This window comes from Rhinolophus hipposideros (assembly GCF_964194185.1).
Source record: "Rhinolophus hipposideros genome assembly, chromosome: 21".
NCBI lineage: Eukaryota > Metazoa > Chordata > Mammalia > Chiroptera > Rhinolophidae > Rhinolophus > Rhinolophus hipposideros.
This window is the reverse complement of record NC_138067.1, coordinates 38828047-38837082: the sequence shown is the minus strand read 5'-3', so window position 1 is coordinate 38837082 and position 9036 is coordinate 38828047. Positions and strand designations below refer to the sequence as shown.

The window sequence follows — 9036 nt, the reverse complement described above, 5'->3', positions numbered from 1 at the left end:
TTAAAGCAGTTTTGTTTTTTTTTAAAGATTTTATTGGGGAAGGGGAACAGGACTTTATTGGGGAACAGTGTGTACTTCCAGGCCTTTTTTTTTTTTTTTTGCCAAGTCAAGCTCATCCAGTTGCCGTTGCTAGTTGTAGGGGGCACAACCCACCATCCCTTGCGGTAGTCGAACTGACAACCTTGTGGTTGAGAGGACGCACTCCAACCAACTGAGCCATCCGGGAGCTCAGCGGCAGCTCAGCTCAAGGTGCCGTGTTCAATTTTAGTTGCAGGGGGCACTGCCCACCATCCCTTGCCGTCCCCTTGGGACTCAAGGAGTTGAACTGGCAACCTTGTGGTTGAGAGCCCACTGGCCCATGTGGGAATCGAACCGGCAGCCTTCGGAATTAGGAGCATGGAGCTCTAACCGCCAGAGCCACCCGGCCGGCTCCCCCTTCTATTTATTAACAATCATTTTTTTAAATCAGTATGAACTCATGGATATTTATTTTATATTTGGGTTCTAATCCAATGCTGCTTTATTTATTTTGTTCACATTATTCCAGCTTTGGCCACTGGGTAATCTTTCAGTTGGCTCCTGTGTCCCTTTGACGTAGCTCCATTATTGCGTAGTGGATTTTTGTTTGTTTTGTTTTTGGTACATCATTGCTTTCTGGCACTACAGATACTTCGGACTCACCTTGTATATTTCCTGCCCTGGTCCTAGAATCAGCCATTTTCCCAAGGAGTCCGGTTCCTATTACTGTAGAGTGGTATTAGGAACCAAGATCTCGGTATGAGATGTGCTCGTTGCTACTGGGGCAACACCTCCTTTTTAAAAAAATGTAATCTGAAAAGTGTTTATTTGGGATTAACTCATGCACACAGTACAAAATTCAAAAGCACAAAGGGATATATACAATTAAGACTGTTCTGTGCCCAGTAGACTGGCAAAAAATTTAAATTTCAATGTTGGGGAAGATTTGGAGTAATGTATGTATACTGCTGTAGGAATGTCAGTATCAACCACTTAAAAAGTGTTTTAAAAAAACCCCACTTTATTGAGATATAATTCACATATCAGATAATTCACCCAGTTAAAGTGCACAATTCAGTGGCTTGTAGTTATTCACAGAGTTGTTAGTCCATCACCACTTTTTAGAACATTTTCATTACCCTGAAATGAAACCCCATACTCCTTAACCATCATTCCCCAAATCTTCCCATACTCTGCCTCCCTCTCCAACCCCTGGCAACCACGAATGTGCTTTCTGTCTCTAGATTTGCCTCTTCTGGACATTTCATATAGACAAAATCATACAATAGGAGAGGCCTTTTGTGTCTGACTTCTATCACTTAGCATGTTTTCAAGGTTCATTCATGTTGTAGCATGTATCAATACTTCATTAATTTTTTTGATGAATATTGCATTGTATGGATATGTCACATTTTGTTTATTTAGTTGGTGGACATTGGGTTGGTTCCACTTTTGGGCTATTATGAATAACGCCTCCATGAACATTCGTGAACAAGTTTTTGTGTGGACATATGTTTTCAATTTTCTTGGGTATATACTTAGGAGTCAAATTGTTGGGTCGTACGTTACTTCCATTTTTAACGATTTGAGGAACTGCTGGACTGTTTTCCAAAGTGGCTACCCCGTTTTACATTCCCACCAGCAGTGTGTGAGGGTTCCGATTTCTCCATATCCTCGCCAACACATTATCTGCCTTTTAGATTATTGCCATCTTAGCAGGTGTAAATGATATTATTTTGGTTTTGATTTGCATTTCCCTGATAGCTAATGATGTTAACATCTTTTAATGTGCTTGTTGGAAAAAGCTTCCTTTTAAAGTAACTGCATAGTGTTCCCTTGTGTGGATGTACCTTGATCTATTGAACCAGTCCCTTATTATGGACACTTAGGTGGTTTCCAAGTCTTTTTCTGTCACACACAGTGCCTCTTGTGTACATGACATTTTGCTCACGTGTGAACATATCCACAGGGTAAATACCTAGGGCAAAGGGAATGTACCTGTGTTTTATAAGTTTAAATTTATGCCACTTGTGTATTTAAAAGTAAATATAGAGAATAATCAGAGTTGTTTGAAGAACATTCTAATTCTTCCTCCAGTGTTAATGTTTAGCAGGTTCAACCACATCGGAATTGGTGGCCACTTTATTTCCCTATTTTGTTTTGGTTCAACTTTTGCATAATTCAAGACGGACTTTTGCATAGATTTGATGTCAGGTTGAGGCAGGTGTTCAGAGCACATAAACCTACATTCATTGTTCCAAAATGTTCCCCTAAATATGCCTTTCTGCCCCCTCATATTTAGTACTGTTCTTGCTCCTAAGTGACCAGCATTGCATGTCTTGGCAATCGTTTGGCCTTCTTGATGGTCTGTTATGATTAAGAGCTTGAGCTCTGTCTCTGTGTGATCTTGGGCAAGTGACTCAACCTCTCTGTGCTTCAGTTTCCTTTTCACTAAGATGGGAGTAATAGTAGCACCTACCTCACAGGATGACTATGAGGATCAAATGAATCAATTCAAACAGTGCCTGGCACAGTGTTGTTATCTAACATTATCTCTGCAATGGATGATTTTCAGGGAAGATATTCAGCACCAGCATTAGTACCACCACATAAAGAACCCGTTAATGACATTCTCATAGGCTACAAAAAAGCGCCTATTGGGTAACTCTTTATTTTTATATAATTATAAACTTATAGAAAAGTAGCAAGAATAATACGAGGGTTTCCTGTCTACGATTTGTCCACATCTGCCAATTGTTTGCTCATTTGTCTTATTCCCTCCTTTCCCCTTCCCCTCTATAAGCGTATATACACGTGGGTTGTGTTTTTGAACCATTTGAGAGTTAAGTTGGAGAACATAATGCCCCTTTATCATGGAATACTTCAGTGTGTATTTCCCAAGAACAAAAACATTCTCTTTCATGAGCACAGTACAACTATTAAAAACGTGTTAAAGAAATTTAACATGGTTACAATATTCTTATCTAACCCGCAGTTTCATTGTCTCAATAATGTTCCTTATTGCCATTTCGCCCCGGGCTCAGAATCAATTCCCGACCATGTGTTGCTTTTAGGAGTCGTGTCAGTTCCTTTTAAGTAACCACACAAAAGCCCCCCAGCTTGCTGCGGGAATCTTGATGCCTGCTGGTCAGCAGGGTTCCAGCGAGGATGGCCAGCGCGTGTGGCGCCACCTTGTGGCAATAGCTTGAATAGCGTTTATAAATCACATTGTTGGGCAACTGTGAAATCATTGATGCCCTTCTTGGTGACATAAAAGGAGTGATATTCATATTATGTCTTTTTCTTCATAATGTGGGAAACTCTGTTTTAAGTATGTTGCTGTTTCAAATCCACATACTTTAACTTAGCATAATACGACATGTTGCTATCTCAAATCTAGACCCACACAGGTGAAGTCCAGTGCAGCGGAAAAAAGTGTGAGGTTGGCCTGAGACTTCCTTGGGAATGCATCCAGGTGCCGCAATATTCTGGCTGTGTGATGTTTGGCAAGAGACTTCCCCTCTCAGGGCCTATGTTTACTTCTGCAAAATAGGCCTTACAGAGACTTCTAAGTACACAAGTTCAGACCTGAAGTAAAATTCACCTCAGTACAGAGCTTTCCCCTGCCTAATCAAAACTACAATCAGTCAACAAATATTTATTGATTCCCCAAGCCCCAACTATGTGGCAGACATTGTTCTAGGGGCTGGGGAAACAGTGGTGCCCAAGACAAGATCTTTGCCCTCATGGGAAAATTTATATTCTGGTTTGTGGAAGACAGTTACAAAATAAACTACAAAAATATTCTTTAGCGTTAACTGCTAGGTAGGGGATTCGGGTATGCTAAAGAGATAGTGGCAGCTCTTTTGGACGTAGGATGGTCAGAGAAAGTCTCTAAAGAGGTGATATGTGAACTGAGTTCCGACAGACAAGAAGGAGCCAGTCATGCAAAGATCAGGATTGGGGTGAACAGCTCAGGCATGAGGAACAGCAGATACAAAGGCCCTGAGGTGGGAACATCTCGTCTTTCTGGAGGGGCAGAAAAGAGCTTAGTGTGTCTAGCACATGGTGGTCAAGGGCAAGAGTAGCTTGAAATGAAGTTAAAATATGGGCAGGGGCAGCTCACAGAGAGCCCTGAAGGCAGTGGTGAGGCTTTTAGCTTTTATTCCACGTGGGATGGGAAGCCATCTATGTGTTCTGAGCAGATCAACAAGGTGTTCAATTTTACCGAGGGGAGAAAAAGCTTCATTTCAAAGTCTGCCCCAAAGTGCAGTAGCCTAGCATGACCACGGAAACATTTTTGGAATCTCCTACGTGTTAAAATATTGAATAGGCATGGTGTCTTCTATTACAACTTTTGAAAGAAACACATTTTATAAAAAGAAAATTGGAACTAACATTTATAGAATCCTTGAGGTTCATCTGTACTTCTGCCAGACACTTAAAATGACTCTAAAAGGATCTTCCCAACACAGTAGCATCTAGGGTGGGGTTTAGTAACTTCTGGCTGGGGAGTCAAAAATATTATTTCAACATTTCTGTATAATGTGGGAAACCCTTTTAAATAAAAACTTTTAAAAAGTGGTGTCAGACTTCTTTGAGAATCGGATTAATGCTGTGGACTTTCTCCCCTGAAAACACTCTGCTTAGGATGAAGAAAGGGAGAATTCGGATTCCTTCTGCTTTCATTTCCTAATTGCCCATGTGGCAAGGAGGTTCCCCTGCCCTCATGGCCACCGCCACCACTCTCTGGGATAGACCCTCAGCCCTTGTGGGATGGAGTAGAAACCTCCCCATTTGGGAATTCTAAGAGCTGGTCCATGCAGCTTGTCCAGTCACCGCTGGGAACCCAACCTCTGTGAGAAGGGTTGAAATGGCCTCCAGGGGCTGCCGTCTGCTACCTGGGGACAGAAGGGGGCTTTGAGGAGATGCCCTCTCCGTCCCTCAGGGCAGGATTCTTAAATCATTTTTTCTGAATCTAGGCTTTTGAGCAGACATGATGAGAAGCTACCGGTCCTTCTCCCCAGAAAAATGCATGGGCAGCCCATATTTATAGTTATGGGCGGGGAGTTCACAGAACAGATTAGAGGGTAGAGAACAATTTGGGGTTTTAGGGAATTTTCTCCTCAATCACCCTTGATGTGGAAATTGAGAGACTGAGGCCCCCAAAAGATAATTAAGTGGTTTGCTGAAGCAACACGGGACAAAAATAGGGCCAATACTTTCCTGCATGATATGAGTTCAAAGTACAGGCTCTTATACGATACTGCCAGGGTTCAAATCCTACCGCTAACTTGTTCTGGGACAAATACTGCTGCACTAACCTCCCAGAGGGTGTTGACAGCATTGGTGGGACGGTGTTAAAAGAACCCGGCCTCTTAACAATTGCTAAATAAATTCGATTGACATTTTGCAACGAGGAAAAGCAGGCTAAGAGAAGTGAAGTTATTTTGATGACACAGGAAAGGCATATGTAGAACTAGGGCTTGTCCATCTCCAAAGCCAGTGAGTGCTGTTCACCCCCCAGACTAGTGTTTTTCAAACTGCAAGGCACGACCCATTAATGGGTCAGGAAATCAATTCAGCCGGGTCTCAAACAGCACTGAAAAAAATTAAATGTTAGAATGCATCATACGTAAGAGTAAATAGAATTTCATAACACTTGTTTCATTATACTGTAAGTACCCATATGTGTGTACCAGGCCTTAAAATAGTTTGAAAGCCATTACTAGTGTCCCAGGGAGTTTCTACACAAGCACATGGGAGCTTTCAGTGAGATACTCCATCCTTTACCCTAGGAGGGGCAGGGATTGCAGTCACCAGGAAGACCTGAGGTAGGGATAGACTGTGAGCTGTTCAGCATGAAGAGGAAAGAAGAGGGTAGGCCACAGTAACCTTGAGTCTAGATTAGAGCAGAAGGGTGAAACAAATATTCCCCAAGGGCCCGCTCTGCCAGGCCTTTACTGGGCAGTTAGATACGCAGTGATGACTGAGACAGTCCTGGTCTTTTCCTTCTTGGGGCTCTCTGTGCAGCAAAGGAGACAGACCTGTCACCAGACACTGAGACTCTAAAATGGCCAGGGCTGTGGTAGGGGAGGCAATGGTCAGAGTTACCAACACTGTGATGGGGCAAGACGACGAATTAGAAATACAGAGCAGCAAGTTCCAAGCTGGAAACCCATTCATTAGCTAAGGGCTAGTTCCAGCATTAGGTTCACGTACGGGGAATCTAAAGCCCACCCCTGAGCAGCATCTGCCAGACACACTCTCAAAGACTTAGGTGGACCCAGCATTCTTCAACTCCCAGCCAGGCCTTCTAGAAAAAGTATGCACTAACCAATACATACTTGCCAAGCCGTGTGGCATACTGGAACCCAAATTCATAAGCTAACAAGCCCCACCCAAGCCTTTCGAGAGAAGGGACTGGGAGCCAGATGTTTCACAGCTGTTTAGTTCACCAGCTAATAAATTGGGCCAGGATGTGTGCAAAATTTTTCTTGTCGGGTGATTTTAAGGCCTTTGAAGGCCCAAGTTACCCCATAAAAAAGTTATATCCCATATTTAATTGCATATATACGATAAACAGATACGAATATTTTGGAGTCCGAGGATGTCTAATTGACATAAACTGTTCTGTTTACATAAAATAGTGCAATCGCCTAGTGACGCAGGTATGATCGTTTCCATTTTGCAGATGTGGATACTGAGGCACAGAAAAAAACGGTGGAGCCTTCTGCCCAGTCGCGAGGAAGACAATGCAAAGCTGGCTTTGTGTGGTTTCAGAGCCTGAGCTCAACCATGAGGAACATACTGAAAAGGCAACCCCTGCTGCCTCCAGGTCCAGGGCTCTTCACGGGCTTTCGGAACCTGGGAGGAAAAGCCAGACCCGGGAAAAACGAGATCAAAGCGTATGTAAATAAGGACCAGGGGCTGCCGGGAAACATCACTGCGACCAGCCTCTAGGGAAAGCGGGCGTCAGTCAGGGTCGTACTGCGCCTGCTCACTCCCATCTCTTCTTTCCGTCCGGCGCCTGCGCGAGGCCCATCCCTAACCAACACCGGCCCAAACTTGTCTATTGTACGCAGGCGCCCTGCTCCGAGTCCGCCTTCGCCCCTTCCTGGCGCGTGCGCTCTAGCGCTCTCCGAGGCCAACTCTCGCTTTTGCGTCAGTTCCTGTTTGTGGCAGGAGAAGGCGGTATTTCCGGCCAGAGGGTGGGAGGGGGCGGTAAGCGGGGGCTGGGGGGAGGGGGCGGGGGGGCCGCGCCGCGCGAGCCGTTGGGTCTGGCTCGGAGAAGGCGTTGCCGCCGCCGCCGCTGCTGCCGTTGCCGCCGCCTCTGCCGCCGCCGCCGCCGCCACTGCAGCCAGGAAACACAGGAGCGGGACCAAGCGCAGCGTGGCGATGGGCGGGAGTAGAGCCCCGCCGGAGAGGCTGGGCGGCCGCCGGTGACAGGTGAGTGCGCCAGCGCGTGTCCCCGAGCGGCCCCCCCCCGCGGTGGTCGCGTCCGGACCCCCCGCAGTGCCGCGCTGGGCCGTACCACCAGTGCCGGCCGGGCGGGGACCGCGGTCCTCGAACCCCCCCTTCCGGGACTGAGTGGGGGTGGCCGCGCGGGGGTGGTAGTTCTAACCCTCAGGGGCCGGGGGCGGCGGGCCGTACCACTGAAGCGGCGAGGGGCTTCCAAAGTGCGAGGACCGTACCACTGAAGGGCTGGGGGCGCGGACCCCAGCATGTGCGTGGGGCGGGCTGAGCCCACGGGGCGGGCAGGCAGAACGCGCCCGGCGGGCGAGCGCTGAGCCCTTGAGGGGGCGCACCTTGCCCAGTGTAGGGGGCTGTACCTACTTGGGGCTGTGGGAGCAGTTCCTATAATTCGTTGAGCGAGGTGGGGGCTTCTGGGGAGGGAGCTGTACCGAGTGTGGCCGGGGGAGTGCCGTCTGGGTTATACCACTGGGGGGAGCCATCCTTAGAACACAGAGAACGCTACATCAAAGGAGGAGGGCTGTTAAGTTTATAATTTTTGAGGGACGGGACAGGCCCACGTGGGTGTTCAGGGGAGTATTTTAGGAGGGCTGTAGTGCAAGTGATGAGGAGGGGCTTCTGCCTCCCAAGCTTGGGGGGTGGGGCTTGGGGTTTGCGCTGAGCTGAAGGGAGGATCACCGTTTATTGAACGTAGTGACTTTGAGGGGAAACTGGGCGGACACTGGGCTGCTGTTTACCCCAGAACCCTTTCATGGGATTACACCGTATTTTAAGATGTGTGTGACACCTCTGTGGCAAGTCTTTCTTTCCTTGGGGAGGGTGAGATGTCTTAGAAGCCAGTGTTTGCAGTGTTTTGAGCTTTCCTCCGTTTAGGGAACGGAAGGGTTATCGAGCTTGGATTTTAGGAGCTGTGCGCTCCGGGTCCTGCTTAAGACTTGGGAGGAAGGAGCGTTTGGAGGGACGCCTCTCCTATGACAAGGTGGCTGGGGACATCTTGATGCTTGGGATTCTGAGGAGCCCCTTCCTCTGATTTGGAGGCTGCTTGGACTCAGCAAGGGGTCTAGACTGGAGTAATGAGGTGCTCCATGGGCTGCCGTGCAACCTTGTTCCTCTTCCCCTCCCAGAGAAGCATGGGGAGTTAAGTCAGACCTGTGGGCCTGACCTTGGTTGGTGGTGGGTGTGAAGGGGCCAGGCATCAGCCACCGCAGGCCCCTCTGTTCTCCTTGAGGCTGCTTGTCTCTCTGGCTTAGCAGTCCCAACTGCCCATCATGTTTACGTTCCCCATCAGGCGATAACAGTTGGCCTCACCATTAGTCGGCAGTGACGCTAAGCACTGTTTTCCCAGCTGTTCCTCTTTGCATAGGCCAAGGGGACTTGGGTGGGGGTGCCAGCCCGACCCAGGGAGGAAAACTGCTCTGAAGGATTTGGGACAGCCAGATTCCCCACAGATCTGGTTTCTCACCGTGGCCTTTGGGTGGATGCTTGGAGCAGCCAGCCCCAGATTTGAGGCCACTGTCCCTGTTCTCCAGGCCAGCTTATGACCTT

At 47.6% G+C, this 9036-nt stretch overlaps 1 protein-coding gene across 1 annotated transcript in view; it reads left to right on the top strand.

Moving 5' to 3' along the window:
• Positions 1-7238: 7238 nt before the first annotated feature.
• AKT2 (AKT serine/threonine kinase 2) overlaps positions 7239-9036 on the top strand; it is a 49467-nt gene continuing 47669 nt past the window's right edge. The window contains exon 1 of the mRNA XM_081032751.1: positions 7239-7467. The gene's annotated coding sequence lies outside the window, so the exon portion shown is untranslated. The remainder of the gene's footprint in view (positions 7468-9036) is intronic.